We start from the raw sequence: 16,622 nt of genomic DNA, 5'->3' as shown, positions 1-16,622 counted from the left end.
TCTTACGAACTATAGCATGTACATTAATCATAATTGAGGGAAAAACCAATGGTTAAGGGCGAGGCTAAGTGTTTAATAGGTAATGGGGAATTTAGGTATTTATATTTGAATTTTTTATTTTTATATTTTTTTATATTTGTAAAAATAAAATAAAGTGTTCAGTAGACTCAAATCAGTGTTTGATTTCTAATATTATAAGAATAAAACTTAATAAAACCATCAGATGCGTTTATTATCAATTGATGTAATTAAGTAAGCGCTGATTTTCCCGTACATCAAATTAATTTCCCAGTCACATGAAGTGATCTGGTAACATATTATGTAGGTATTGGTAACAGTAACAGGTCTGGTATCAGCTATTGGAGTTTGCCGGGCGAAATGAGAAACTACACAAGAGGACTGTGTACCGTAGATACTAGATACTGCGGAATACTGATCTGTGCCAGTGAGCGCGGAAATGCGATCAGCAACCTTCCTATTGCTCGATAAACTAACGCAAAGCAGTCGTATATTTTTAATCACACGGTTCACTGCCAGTACAAACATCTTCGGGTGAAAATCTCGCAAATAAATAGGTAGGCGAATTGGGATTATTATATGAGGTCAGAGCGCTCAGAAGCGAATAAAGGTTGATTTATTGGGAAGCAATAATATAAAAACCAAAGGAATTGCGACTCGGGGTATAAACCTAATATTATTATCTCTATTTATTTTATATAGTAATACTTCTATTTTCTGTTCGGGAAATTGGATCATGTCAAACTATATTCGTTTTACGGGCGGATAAAAAGGCATAAGAGCAAAAAACCTATGTAACTTTTAGATTTAGAAATTATAATAATAAATGTATCGCAGGAGGCTAAACTAGCGGTTCACAACGGAGTTCTAGTGCCAACTCTAATGTATGGGAGCGAAGTATGGAATTGGAAAAATGATGATGAAAGTAGGTTAAATGCTGTCGAAATGCGATCCCTCAGGCGAATGTATGATAGATGCACAAATGTCGAGATCCGTGAAGTGTGTAAGGCTGAGACGTGCCTTATTGACAGAATCAAGAAAGGGGTGCTGCGTTGGTTTGGACATGTAGAGCGAATGGACAGCGAAAGAACGGCTTAAAGGATCTACGATGCAAATGTTGATGGATGCGGAAAACGAGGAAGACCGAGAGAGACATGGCACGATCAAGTCCATCAAATACTTGAAGATGGACATGTCAAAAGTAGGAATAATCGGCGTGCGTGCATGAGAAGATGTATGAATGTAGAGTAAGCGAGGTCTGTATGCCAAGATAGAGAGTTATGCCGTTCTATCCTCTCTGCCTACTCCTACGGAGAAACGGCGTGATGGTTTGTTTGTTTGTTTGTTTATAAATGTATCGCGAAAATTTCACATATGGTACATTTAACAACAAAGCGCATCGAGATGCTATTCAGAATCAAAAATGATTTTAATCTCTGCTTTGGAAATGCACTGCGAATTTAAATACCATAGTTTATTTAAGAATATTTGGTAAAAGTGTATTAAAACTGTGGGTAAAATCAATAACATCGAGTCATGATCGTCAAACATCGTAACCGACAAAAACCATATTCTTCCGTAAAATATCGTTTTTGTCGGTTGCGACGTTTTGGCGATTATGGCTCGATACTCGTAAAACCATAAAATAAGTTTAAAAATAGATTTAGTAGAGTAGGTTAAATGTTGATATTTATAAAACTTCTAAAAATTCACAGAAAAACTAACCAATATAAAATTCACTAAACGTGTTGTTTGTGCACATTTAATAATATTTCATTTTACAAACGACTATAAATAGTAAAAATATCAAATCGTCGAAGAGTCCAGCCTTATTCCAGATGCTTTGCAAATAAAACTAATTAAGGTTAAAATATTATATGGATAGGTAAGGGACGTGCATACTCCATATAATAAAAAACTTTATAGTAGTATTTTTGAGATAGGAGTACAATTTTACGATCATTTATAGTACATTTGAATATTACATGAAAAAAATATTTTTATTTTTGTTTTTCATCAACAAAATTAATAATAATATTATTAATATTTGGCTGATTTATTTAGCGCCATTTTTGTAAAAAATCACCTCAAGGGCGCTTTACAATTGTATATCTAAACTTAAATTCTAACTAAACTTAAGTGATATATTATATTTCCAGATTTAAAATTGAGGGTATGATAGTCTAAAGAAGTGGGATTTTAGTTGGGATCTGAACTGACTGGGACTGTCGATGATTCGTAAGTTAGAAGGCAATTGGTTCCAGGCAGAGGGGCCGGCGGCGGCAAAAGCACGATCTCCAAATCTAGTGTTTGGGGAGCGCCGGATTTCGACAAGTTTTCCTCTTCGTGAATCAAATGCTGACCTAAGAGTAGATTTTCTTTGATATGTATTTTCCCTAATACAAAGGTCCGATAGCCATTTCATGAAGGGATTTGAATACTGTCCAGCACAGCTTGTATTTTATTCTCTCTGGGTTTTTTAACCAGTGCAAATCTCGAAGATGTTGTGAGATGTGAGAATATTTTTTTACTCCCGTAATAAGCCTCCTTGCTGCAAATATACATAATATTGTAAACAAATCGCATCAACACGTCAACAAAGTCCCATAACATTTTTATTTATTGTCCTAACTTTAATTCTTTTTTAGTTGTATTTTCTTTTCATTTAATTTAATTTAATAAATTTTAAAAAGTAATTTATTTTATTGTTACTAAATGCAAGGTGAATAAATAAATAATTATAACTAAACGGGAGATTAGTTGCGAAAGCTCTCGCCCTGAATTATTTTGTATAGCAGTGTAATTCCTTTCTCTGTGTTAATTCACGAACGGCCTGCTTCTCCGTTTTATTAGGCACGGCATTCCGACGTTAGTACCAGCTAGTTATGCCAATTATTGCTATTTTTCATAACCATGGAAAATTATTATCCTAGCATGTAAAATGCTAAGTATTTTATTAAATTTACTTATTAAACTTCCAGTGTAATACAAAGGGATTATTACTGTAAAACAATATCTACTAATCAATCAAAAACAAAAAGTATGAGTTGGTCAAGGATTGTACAAATTTTAGAGCGGTTGTTTTTTAGCGATTTCGAAGGAGGCAATATAGTGCTATTTTGGAGCTATTTGTCGTTATATAATATCTGTGAATAAGTTAGAGCATAATCGATAGGAAGGAGTCGATAGACGCGGTTGTAGATTTATTTATTGTGTATGCAGATAAGTTGTAGAATTCCATATTGAAATTTGGTGAGGTATGCAAAATAAAATACTTTTATTGGATTTAATTCTACTTTTATTTTTCAAATATACAAGAGTGTATAATGTAACGCGTTTCGTCTTGTTAGGACATTATCCCTAAAGACATTATTCTTTATAATTTTAAATTCAATTTATTTATTTGAAATAATACATACCATTACAAACTAAAAATTTAAGACGTACATATTATAAAAAGACAAAAAATACATAAAGAATTAGAATTCAGTAGTATAAGATAGAATTAGATCCAACGAAAGGATTTTATTTTGGATACTTTACTAAATTTTGCAAATGTAGATTTCCAATTATCCATTAGTAGCGATAAGGTGAGTTAACACCTTGATTTGTTATGTATGTATATTAGCAGCAGTATGTTTTAGTAACAGTTTCATTAATTTATTTACACTTATGTAGCATTAATTTAATTTACATGAATTAAATTGTAGAATATTCATTTACACTCTAGAGGTGGGTGAGTCTACAACAAAAGATTGATAACGTTATGTTAATTATGTAGAACCAAAAGGTATAAAAATATTGTTCGCTACATGAGCTAAAAGACAAAAGCAATGTCATTGTTATTTAAATAAGCCACAAGGCAAAGCGTTACTAAAGCAGTCGAGGCATGAGCTATCAGGGCGTCGGAGTAACACGGAGATGAAATCGATACGGAATCGAGAGTATTCGTACACGAATCTTTTCATATTTTAATTTGTTTCGGGTGACAACGGAAAGAAAGCTGACACGGTTGCATGTTATTAAGTAAGAGGTGTCACAAGGCGACATATTACGCTATTGTGCGAAGAGCAATCTACAGCTGGGGATGTCAAGAACCGGGTCACAACTTCCGATTTGTAAAACATATGCACACAAAAAAATTACCATACATACATACATTGAGAAATGGGTCTCCGGGTGAAAAACTCGTTTGCATGCTGGTACAAAGGTAATATCGAGTCACGATTGCCAAAACAGAGTAACCGACAAAAACAGTATTTTACGGGAGAACAATTCTCGATATAAATCAATTAAATATTCGAAACAAAACTTGGTTCTCGAAGTATATTAACCACAGTATTGTTAAAAAAATGTTATTTATGTCATTCTTACGTTCCTTCCATCCAATTTCTTTACGGTTTAAAAAAACGAAATAGAGAGAATACAAAGCTTCTAATTAAAATTAGGTCTAAAAATACCTTATTCCATGTCATACCTACATTATTAAATTAACGTAAGACTAATAATGAATTCTTTGTTTGTATAAAAAAACTAGGAAAAATAATAACAGACTTAATTTAATGATCTATCAATGTATTTTTAAAGATCTTCAAAAGTTCATCATTACATTAATTAGTTAAAATCAAATAAAAGGCGTGTTACAAAAATACTGATGGTGAAAAATTGCCAAAAAGGTTCAGTTTTCAATTTAAACATCGCTCTGTTAGCGTGTATTTAGTACGGAAATACGCGTTGAAAATTCGTTTTCTACGCGCGTTTTTGCGTTCAGAATACCACTCCTGAGACATTTTTTTTTTCTGTACACCGTAATTTTAACAGGGCCATTAGTAATATTTAAAAGGCGTTCAAAATGTAAGAGAATGAAAATCAGACAACGTGGTATTTCACCTTTGACATGAATTATTTAAACACGTTTAGTCGTAGATATATTAATAGTACTTGAAGCGTCAAATGAAACACGCTTTAAACAACTTTATATTTTAAAGGGCAATGAGCGAATAAATTAATAAACTAAATGTGCATAGTTAATAATTGAATAGAAGAATAATAACCTCATTCCTCTAATCAGGTGAGGGATACCTACAGAGTAGAAGAATTTATTATGAAACCATTGTATTACCAACGTCTGCTACTCAACAAGTTGCTAGTTGTTGGTTGCTGCCAGTCGCTACCGACCTAGGGAGCTAGTTGATAGTGTCAAGTGTGACTTCTCTATACCATGAATAATAGTGCACTTTAGGTAATCATAATATTCACATTGTATTACCAACGTCTGCTTCTCAACAAGTTGCTAGTTGATAGTGTCAAGTGTGACTTCTCTATACCATGAATAATATTGCACTTTAGGTAATCATAATATTCACATTGTATTACCAACGTCTGCTTCTCAACAAGTTGCTAGTTGTTGGTTGCAGCCAGTCGCTACCGACCTAGGGAGCTAGTTGATAGTGTCAAGAGTGACTTCTCTTTACCGTGAATAATATTGCGCTTTAGGTAGTCACAATATTCACATTGTATTAACAACGTCTGCTTCTCAACAAGTTGCTAGTTGTTGGTTGCTGCCAGTCGCTACCGATCTAGGGAGCTAGTTGATAGTATCAAGTGTGACTTTTCTATACCATGAATAATATTGCGCTTTAGGTAATCACAATATTCACATTGTATTACCAACGTCTGCGTCTCAACAAGTTGCTAGTTGTTGGTTGCAGCCAGTTGCTACCAACCTAGGGAGCTAGTTGACAGTGTCAAGAGTGACTTCTCTTTACTGTGAATAATATTGCGCTTTAGGTAATCACAATATTTACATTGTATTATCAACGCTGCTTCTCAACAAGTTGCTAGTTGTTGGTTGCAGCCAGTCGCTACCGACCTAGGGAACTAGTTGATAGTGTCAAGTGTGACTTCAGATTATAACCATGCATAAATTATGGCAGTTTCGGTAAAGTAAATTAATGCCATCTCTCGTATTCATGATCAACGTCTAGGAGACTTGTACTGTGAAGGAATTAAATTAAACTCGAGTTAACATAGTAGCATCCGATCCCAGAGTATTCTGTATGTAATTCACCACCGACTGAAATTGGACCGTTTGATATGTTGTTGAGAAATAAACTGATTAAAAAATAGTACCGATAAGTTCTATAGTAAAAAGAAATTAAAAATATAAAATAAATTACTTTCAACTTTAGGAACTAAAGTCAAAAAACATAATACGAAATATGATTTCAGTCGAAAGAATGTTATGAATTCGTTAAATTTTTTAACAAATCATAAAAAAAAACTTTTATTACAAAAAAAGTAACAATTTGTTTGACTTATTTATAAAATAACTGAATCGTATTAGTAAAATAAAAATAATAACTTGCGGTTCAAGGGAGATTGAATAAGTGGGTTACAAATAGGATATCATGATAAATGGATAAAAATGTTCTTGAGCACTGTTTGAAACAGAGTGTGGTCGGGATCATCGCATAAATCTATCAAATACGATTACTTTTCGGGACGCTTTCGGGAGTCGCCAACATTTTCGAAATAAAAATTTTTTTGGACGATCATTTAAAAAAAAAATGGGTTGAAATAATCACATTTATATGAGCGTTGAGTCTAATGAGGGCGTACAATGAAATGTTGCAAGGCTTACCCAGTAAGTTACGCAATGTGAGTTTAGCACACTTTCTCTATTGTCGGTATTTAGTGCGATAATAATAATTTTTCGTTTTATTATACGTGAATTTTTTTATATTTTTAATTAAACGTTTTAATTTATTGCTTTAAAATTGCGGAGAAAACAGCAATACAGCAAGATTAAAATAATTCGAATTGCTGCTGGGTTCAATGTTGTCCCAAAATATACAATTAAACTTTACAGTTATAGGATTTTTCATAAAAGGGAGTAGGGTGAAATCTAACAAGCGAATGCGTTTCTCCCATTTAAGCTACTCGAATGTAGTTTAGTTTTACCGAGATTATGAACACTAACTATATTCTGTGACACAAATTACAAAAAAAATATAAACATCTTGTAATCAGCAGTGTAAAAACTCGCCTTCAACTCCTTGAGTTAATAATTCTAAACAATCCCGGAACTTGAATATCCATTATTATCCCTTTCATGAAAGCAATACGCTCTTTACGTAAATTAAAATATTTTGAATAAAGTTGAAAAGGCAGATGAAAAGATTTTCCTATCCCTGTGAAAGCATAAATCTCTTAAATATAAGAAGTGTCTCCTCCTGTTACGGAAACTAGGCAACCGAGTTTGATAAATGTTCCCCAAGTCACCGTACTGCTTCAAACTGAACCTGACTTTAGCAAGATCAATAATTCAGTAAATAAAACGCGGGGAATTTATGAAAAGAGAGAATTCATTCAACCCGTTGAAATCTACAAACATGCTGTGGAAATACCCTTCCCTGAAAGGAACAGGCAAAGGGGTAACAAGGGGTTCGAACTGACAAGAAGAGGTAAAAGAGAAAGCGTAAAAAGGAACGACTTTGCCGCCACAAAATACGTTATGAAGTACGTATCTTTTTAAGCGAACCTTCGCTTCGCGTTGTGATGTGGCGTGCACCCCTTCCCCTAGAAAATACAACCCGACCGAGGCCACAGGCGGAATCAGCCTTCGCAAAAGCTCAAGGTTCCAGCCTACACAAGTTTACTGGAAGCTTTACACGTAAATGACTGAACGTGAACATAAAAGCTCTAAACTTAATTTTTTTATCCGACGCTTTTTATCTTACATAATACAAAAACTTAACCCCCTGATTTGTTAATAAAAAGGAATTTAGTTGTTATTTGAATAACATACTAAGCGAGCTTTCAATTACTTACCTTGGGAAATCGGCGCAGTTCGCTCTTTGACTTCTGACAATCCAAAATGAAATCTGAAACAAAAATTATTTCGTATTTAGTACTTTTTTATTTATTAAAAAAAAAAATGGCAAATATCAATTGCTTCGGCTGTAAATTGCTTCTGTGTAGTTTTGTATACCAGTAAAAAGAAAGAGGAAAATTAAGATTAAAATTACCAAATATGTAATTTGTCTTCTATACTATCGTTTTATGAATTGCGTAGGTGGTAATAGTTTACAAGCATAAGGTACCGGTTTCGGCTTTAAACTTATTTACTTGTTTAAAAACACGCCTTTTCACCGCAATCTTGATCGAAGCATTGCTATGACTGATTAATTGATCTTTGAATTCTTCCATCTGCTGATTGTGTAGTTAAAGAGTTGTAACCTTGATTCCTGTCCGCCTCGCGATGTAATAGTTAGCGCGTTTGCCTATCATACAAGATGTCTCGGGTTCAATTCCCGATATGGTTGACTTTTGAAATATTTAAAAAGGTGTTTAATCTAAATTTATTACAACAGAGAGGGAAAACATTTATGAAAAAGGAATATGTAAGTCTAGACATTTAAAGGACTTATAATCTGTCATTGGCTGGGTTGTATGGTCACTTTACACTGTGTAACATTCACTATTCTGCCTATGTTTAAACATCCACATTTCCTCATTTCTTCCAACTGTAGACGTTTGAGAAGTAAAAGAGCAAAATCTTTTATTAATGTGGGTAAATTTATCTGGTTAAATTATTTTATCTACTAAGCAAAGCATGAAATACTTATCCAATTTTATACTTCTTCTTATACCAGTTAGTTTAAGCGGTATGTGCAAATGTTTGTCGACAGGCTGGAATTTTACTCCCTAGTGAGTTATTAAGATCTAAATTTATTGCAACAGAGATCAAAAACATTATTGAGAAGGAATATGGAAGTCTAGACATTTACAGGGTTTATGACTTATTAACTAGTTTTTACACAAGTATATTTCATAGTCCCTGGACTGGCACTTTAAGTGTAAGACTGATTATCTTATCATCATGCACGAAAAATGATCAAGACACGCCGTTGTTGGTTACCAATGCAGTGCCCCGTGTATCATTAGCTGCGGAAAGGGAATGACTGAAGTAATCAACTCGCCTTCATGTGAAAAGATTCAAACACAGTAAGGATACAGATATTATTTTTGTTCGTGATGGTTTTCAGTGTAGGCTGAGAGGGAAATGTTCGCCAAGCCTGGACACGTTTTCCCTTCAAGGACTTCAGGGCTCCGGCTCCGGCTCCGGTGCGGTGTTAGCTCTAGCGGCCTTGCTCCGGCCGGATCGATATACCCGCTCTCTGTCCCTGAACTCCTGTGGGAAGGAATACCCTTTGTTTGATTCATGGAGTGGGAATCCTATGGACTCTAGCTATACCGATCCTTCCTTTGAAGGTCTTTAATTTTTTATAACTTCAGAATCAATTATCTAGTTCGTTATTTCGGCCTTCCACAAAATTAGATCATTACGATAGACGAATTTGTTTGCCATTTATTTATTTACTAACCAGTATCTTGGCAAAATGAAAAAACAGTTCTTTCAAAACTTTGATGAATAAAACGGCTTCACAACAACATAAATATATTTTTTGTTACAATCAAATTTTTTTCTGAATTGTGAAAATGCAGTTAAGAATGAAAAAATACAGTAAAACAGTTTTAAGTAAATGCTCCTTTACACGTGTTTTAGTTCACGAGAAAATTGTCACATGTTGATGGTCTAGTCTGTGTTGAGTGAAGAATTTATAATTAATGATTTCTGTTCGATTTGCAGCCAGTGCTGCTTACAAATTTGTTCTGAAACAAATGCGTATTGAAAATAATTGTGACAATCATCATCATTGCATGTCCACTCCCTAGTTGGAGCATATGGAGCTAGTTGAACCGCAAAGATCCTCCAAATATCTCTGTCGGCTGCCAGCTCTTGTGCATCCTCCCAAGTCAGGATCGCGTCCCGTAGTTCTGACACAAACTGCCGACGAACAGTCAGCAGTGGGCGTCCAGGACGCCCGGAGAACCTGATGCTTTGTAAAGTAGGCAAGTGTGGTTAAGATTCTCAGGAGGCAACCGCAGCACATGGCCAAGCCAACCGTATCGCCTCCTCTTGATGACAGTTCTCGACAGAGTTTGCAGCGTCCGTTCTCTTATTACTTAATTCCTTACAAAGTCAAACCACCAAACCCGAGATTTTTCTGAGACACCCATTCTTAAAACTCAGAATTTCGCTGTTTTGGGTCCTAGTAAGGTACCACAATTCGCATCCGTAGAGGTGAATAGTTGTTATGCAGGCGTTATAAAGGCGGCATTTGGTTTTCACTGAGTAAATATTCGATCTCTAAACAGCCTTCATACCGTTGAATGTGGCGCCTATTATTCCTAGCCGCACTTCCAGATCTTTTTGAAAGCTGCCATTTTCCTTAACACATACTCCCATGTATTTGAAACTCTCGGCCCTTTCGATGACTTGGTTTGACAGAATCAGGGGATTTTTAGCATTAAGGCATGACGTGTTACACAGTACATGGGTTTTTGCAATATTGATTTTTCAACCCATGCATGCGGAGTACCTATTTAAGTTATCTACAGTGGCCTGAGGACTCCTGACTAAATCGTAAATTAAAACCAAAATATAATTATTTTTGACATATATAATTGTGACAATAGTAGTGGAAAACCATTTGAAACTCCTGTGCACCATAAAGTATTGTCTTATTGTCTTGGGCGATATGGAAAATATACTTAACTCACTTTCACAAATCGCATTTAACACAAGTGTGAGCACAGCCATAGATCTGTAAGACACATTGCCAAAAAAAGGCTTAGAGCCCATACAGTTCTGACATAATCTCGTAATACGATGTAAGACGAAAAATTTCAAAGAGTAAATACATTATTTTTACAGTCTAAAACACTAACTTAGTGGATTATTATAATGTTTTTATAATATCATAATTATGAATCAATAGATTTAAATTCAATTACTTTGTTTTTCTTATGTAAACTTAATTTGTTTTTTATGAAGACAAAGGCAGAGTGTTTTGCCGAAACAAATTGGTTATTAAATTAAATCGAAAAATAAAGTTGTACATTAAAAAACAAAGCAATTTTATTTTAATCTATTGAGGAAATACATTATTGAACGGAACAAATTAAACAATGTTTGAGTATGTCCAAATGCTTGCAGACTGGATGGATTTTCTCCCTAAGGAGTTATTCATATTTCAATTTATTTCAACAGAGAGGGAAAACATTTTTGAGAAGGGAATATGGAAGTCTGTTGAATTAACTACCTGGTGAAAGAAGAAGTATAAAAATTGGAAAATTGTTTTCAAGCGTTGCCTGGTAGGTCATTTGGTTCACCCGGATGAATCTCACCAACGTGATACAGGTTTTAACAGATGGAAGAGTTGAGGAAATGTGGATGTTCAAACATGGGCAGAATGGTGAATGTTACACAGTGTGGAAAGTGGCCACTTAAACCAGCTAATGACAGGCCATAAGCCCTGTAAATGCCTAGACTTCCATATTTTCTTCTCATAAATGTTTTCCCTCTCTGTTGAAATAAATTTAAATAGGAACAAATTAAATTTAAGAAGTAGAGGCACCCTACAAAGTACTTTTTATCTACATTTTTGTAATAGCATGACAAGGATTATCAAAAAATATATAATTATTTGTTTTTTTACACTGGGAAAACAACTCACCGCGGCATTTTCCCAAAAGAATTCAGAAAGTTTGAGGAAAATATTCGTTTTGGGAAATTATTCGAGAAAATTTCGAGGCAAAAATATATGAGGCTTTCATATCAAAACATTTCTTGGCAATAAAGTATTTCCTTAGATCAACAAAATTTTGAGTGTGTAAGTGTTAAAGGCTTCAGCTTTTTAACAAACAAAAATTAACATAAAGAAAAATTTAAGAAATATAGATGTTTAAACGTAGGCAGAATGGTGAATGTTACAGAGTTTAAAGTAGCTACTTAAACCAGCCAATGACAAGTCATAATCCCGGTTAATGCCTAGATTTCAATTGGTACTACTATAAAATGTTCTCCATCTCTGTTGTAACAGATTTTTTTGAAATTGATGTTTTTGATAGATAGTTTTTGATTTCTTGATTCTCAATACTTCATGATTTTGATAAAATATCAATGAAATTTGTTGGTTAAGTTTTACTTCGTATAATTAGACCAACAATGAGCCTTAACGATTCCTACTCAGGTGAAAGCACTCGTCAGTTAAATTAACTAAAGCATAACATAACCAACGATTTTTTTAAATATTTTTATAAAAAAACAAGTTATTTTTCCTGGAAAATACGTACGCGAAGATCACGTGGCTCAACCTTACGGATAAGTTAAGGTTTGTTCACGTGCTATAAAGGAAATTTCCAGAATAATTTTCTACTGAAAATTACGTGAATTTATAAAACGCGAGATCTTTAAAAGCGTAATATAGGCGTAAGGAATAAGGTCAAAAGTTAAGGGAAACTTGAAATGTTCAATAATGCTAGTAATATTTGCCCAGGGGTAAAGCGAGATTTTTTTTACCAGTTCTATACCGGAATCATATTTTGTTATATCCAATACTTAGTATCTAAATAATACATTTTTAAGTAAATATGCATAGATATTTTACTAAAGACGGTCTTAAAATTAAAATGTGAGGAAAAATAACGTTATAACAAATTGTAACACATAAAAATTGTTCTCATTAATATGTTTTTTTTTCTCTTCATTTAAAAAATTACTTTATATAATTACTGTTCTCATTTAAACAAAACATTGAGTTAAAACTGATTTTATGCATGTAATTTAATTAAGTATTTATGTGTGTAATTAAAGAAATACCCGGCAAAAAAAAAACTTGAAGTATGTATTTTTGTTACATAAAATACTTAAATATTAAGTCAGTTTAAGTCTCTTCAAGCACAAGACCCTGTCTGGAGAGGAACAGCATATTTAATTTTTTAAAATAATGTAATAATAAAATTGATTTGCCATAAATGTACTTACACGTAATATATTAAATAAATAAAAAATAAATGCAATAAATTGACTAAATGATTATTAATTCATTTATTTACTTAAAGGTAGTGTATTACACATTATTTGAGACATAAGTCCCAACTCCATGGTACTAAAATTCCTGTGTTGAGATGGGACGAGCAATTAGTTGACACAGACACACGAGTATATCACCACAAATATAGGATCAGAAACACAAAAAAACATATATATGGCACAACAATATGATAAACAGAAAACTCAAACATTTGGAAAAATCATCGAGAAGTTTCCCACTCAAATCCCTCCCACTAAGGAAAATCCAGTCCTTAACTCCTCTCTTCAAAATAGTTTTTGTCCTTGAGAGCTTAATACGCTCTTCCAAAATATTGAACACTCATGAAATATAAAAAGCTTAAATGTTACATAATTATCACAATATTAAATAGGTAAATACTTTACGTACGGCGGGTTTGAAGAGATTAAGCAAACGATTTAAGGGTTGTAAAAAAAAACTTACACAAAAATTATTCAGTAAATTTAAAAAAAAAATCATTCAGGAATGAAAATTCTAAGGTAATAAGATCTTAGTAGAACGCCGCATGGTACCTTTCTTTGTTTCCCAGATACTTTGTGCCTTATGGCGAAACGGAGGGAGGAAAATACAGGAGATAGGGAATAGGGACCTAACCGGATATTGCATTCACGCAGGTAGGGACTTTTATATGGGGTCTTCTTACTCTTCTTTACAGGCCGACCTTATATTATATATTAGGTAAATTGAGGCTAGCGGTGAAAGGACCTTTTTATTTGCGGGATGATTATATAGGAGAGAGTGGATATATAAGGGCTTTTGAAGAAAACCGGGCTTTAAAAAGCGATAAGAAAGCCATTAGAGGAAGTACACGGTACGTTTAAGAAAAAGGTCGGAGGTAACAGATGTACCATACGTTTTATGTTATATTTTGGAAAACATGATATCTTAAGATGAATAACATCGTATACGTCGGCTCTTGAAGTAGGAAATACACCTTAAAAGAGGAAGAGTGTGGGCAGAAATAAAAAAAATTAAAGTTCAGTGGATAAATTTGAAAAAAAAAGTTTTTATGTATGATGTGATTTTTTCAAACTTTTGTGATAATGAAATTATTCCGCCTGCGACGTCACAAGTTCTTCATGGTGAGTTGTTCTGATTGATGGGACATGTTCTCTGACATTAGTTGATTGCCACTAGTGACGTCGTTCAAAGTAGTTATTTTTTATCAAAATCATTTTTATTATTTATTTTACACATTTAGGAGAAACTTTGCAACACAATTAGATTCTCTAATTTTACCGCGATCCGATTGCCCGTTGCAGTGAACTTCCACACTGTGAAGAAAATTGAAATTATTTTTTAATGTCTCCAATTGTCTATTTCCAATTATTCAGTGATTTTAGATTTTTGCTTAGATTCTATGACATTGTGAACTAGATTCTGTGACATTGTGAACAATATTCTGTGTTTATTATATTAGTTTTATATCACCCGTCGATGGGAGGAGTGCTCTCCCGAAACTATAGTTGTGTTCTTGTAAAATAATAAAATTGTGTAACACTGATAACAAAGTTTTATTTTCATAATAATTTATACACATTTTCGTTCATAAATATCGATTTTACTTTATACCGTCTCGATATGTACGGATGAAAATAGCGTTCATAATCGCGGCGCAGGTATATAAGGATGCTATGTGTGAAAAGCGAGAATTCTCATTTTACTAAATCTCCCCACCCAAACCCAAATCCGTAAAATATCGGGCTATTAGGTAGGGGGCGATGTGTATAGGTGTTTCCTCATCTGCAATGCCCCCCTTAAATATTATCCATCTTTGTTGTAATAATATATTTAAATGAAAGCGACTATTATTGCAATTATACAATAACTTATATTTGCATATAAGCTATTCTTGTGTGATTTTCACAAATTTAGCTAATAAGAATTATTAAAAAAACTAACATTATATATTTTTTTGATAATAAACAAAACAAACCTCGTACCCATTTTAAGAAGAAAAGATACGAATAGTGTGTGCGCGGGTGAATTTATTTTTGTATGTACGTATAAACATGACAAAGTTATGTGTACTGTTTATTAACCAAACCAAATAAATAAACTCTTCATGCTGTAGCTAATTTTAGAGATACACGTCGCACCCCTGGGCCGCGATTATGAACACTATCTTCATCGGTACATATCGAGATGGTATAAAGTAAAATCAATATCTATGTACAAAAATGTGTATATTTATACGAAAATTTAAAGTATCTTCGTAGGTCACCTGTAATTGAACACGTTTAGAAAAAAAAATGTAAGCATATTCTAATTTTCAAACAGAAAACCTTATTTTACTTTGTAGATAAAATTGAAGATAAAGTTTATCTTCCTATTAGAATATCGGCTCTGGATTAGTAATGACACAACTCAAAAAAACTCATTTTAGCAGGAGAGCAGTTACACACACGCCCGCACTATAATTAAACTAACATTCATTCGCCAAAACAAAGACACAACTTAAAGTTTAATCACTGTGCCATTTAGTTCTATTTAAATAACAATACCATAATGATCATTGTGCCACTATTAGTTCTTGCATTTTTGTAAGAACTTACAGTATAAAAAGTCATTTTTGCTATTGCCTTTACAGAGACGAATAGAACCAGAGCTCTGGACGAGTGTTTTCGATACGATGGCTGCTCTCAAGTAGCCATAGTGGAAAATCCTGAAAAAGGAAATCGAGTGGGGATAATTCGTCTTCGTACTATAGTGGTTGGCGCATTCGCCTACCACGCTTGAGGTCTCGGGTTCGATTTTGAGCAGGGTCGATTTGAAACATTTGCTTGAAAGGATGCAATGAAATATTTCACTGTCCTTGGCCTGGTATCTGAAACGACTGATCACCTTATCTTATGTAACAAATGATCGAGACGCTGCATTTGGTGTTTCAATGTAGTGCCCTATGCGCCATTTAGTAAGCAGATAAGGATATGATAGTGATGAAATATTTTGTGCCGTTAATTTTACGGATGGAAAATATATTCAGAAACATTTCTGCATAGGTACAAAACTCAAACACTATGTTGGACTTATTATCACTCAGGTGCGAGATAATTCGATTTCAATACAAGCAAAGTAAATTAGTGAATGTGTTTCCACTTCCATAAATACGGCGAACTAAGCTACAAGTAGTTGTGGGGTGAGACTACTCTAGAGGCAATCTACTCGTAGTTTGCAGCTTGAAAACAAAGTACTTTGGAATTAAAAACATAAAGCTTCATGAAAGTTTTCTTTCTATATTACCTGTTGAATTCGCCAGAGAAGCGCTCTATCGCCCAGAGCTAGCGAAGGTAGAGAAAAAAATCTGTTTTTGTAATAACTAAGAAGTTATTTCCAGGATGATTCGTTAAGACATAATTGTTCAATCTGATTAAAATTTTATAAAATTAATGGTAAAGGATCGGCCATGTTCTGAAACCGGTCGGCATATTAAATTTGTTTTAGTAGTTTTACAAAAAAAAATACGCAACAAATGTCAGTCTCCGGGCGGATGAAGAATAATACAGTTCTGAAAATAAAATAAAGTGCCTTCTTAACGAATTAGATCATATGCATTTTTTTTAGAGATTATATTTTTTTATAGCTCTGAAATCTTCTAGATTTACAAATTTATTTTGCAGA

General features: G+C 33.5%; 1 protein-coding gene across 2 annotated transcripts in view; it reads right to left on the bottom strand.

Annotated features, from left to right (window-relative positions):
• Positions 1–16,622, bottom strand: part of rdx (BTB/POZ and MATH domain-containing protein rdx) — a 277,849-nt gene that overhangs the window by 178,616 nt on the left and 82,611 nt on the right. For both annotated transcript variants that reach the window (XM_088227369.1, XM_088227368.1), the window contains exon 2: positions 7,852–7,904. The gene's annotated coding sequence lies outside the window, so the exon portion shown is untranslated. The remainder of the gene's footprint in view (positions 1–7,851; positions 7,905–16,622) is intronic.

The sequence above is a fragment of the Micrasema longulum genome, unplaced genomic scaffold (genome assembly GCF_059751315.1).
Source record: "Micrasema longulum isolate JH-2025_06_02 unplaced genomic scaffold, ASM5975131v1 h1tg000501l, whole genome shotgun sequence".
Lineage (NCBI taxonomy): Eukaryota > Metazoa > Arthropoda > Insecta > Trichoptera > Brachycentridae > Micrasema > Micrasema longulum.
Note: the sequence above shows the minus strand (reverse complement) of the source record. Positions and strands in the feature narration are given on the sequence as shown.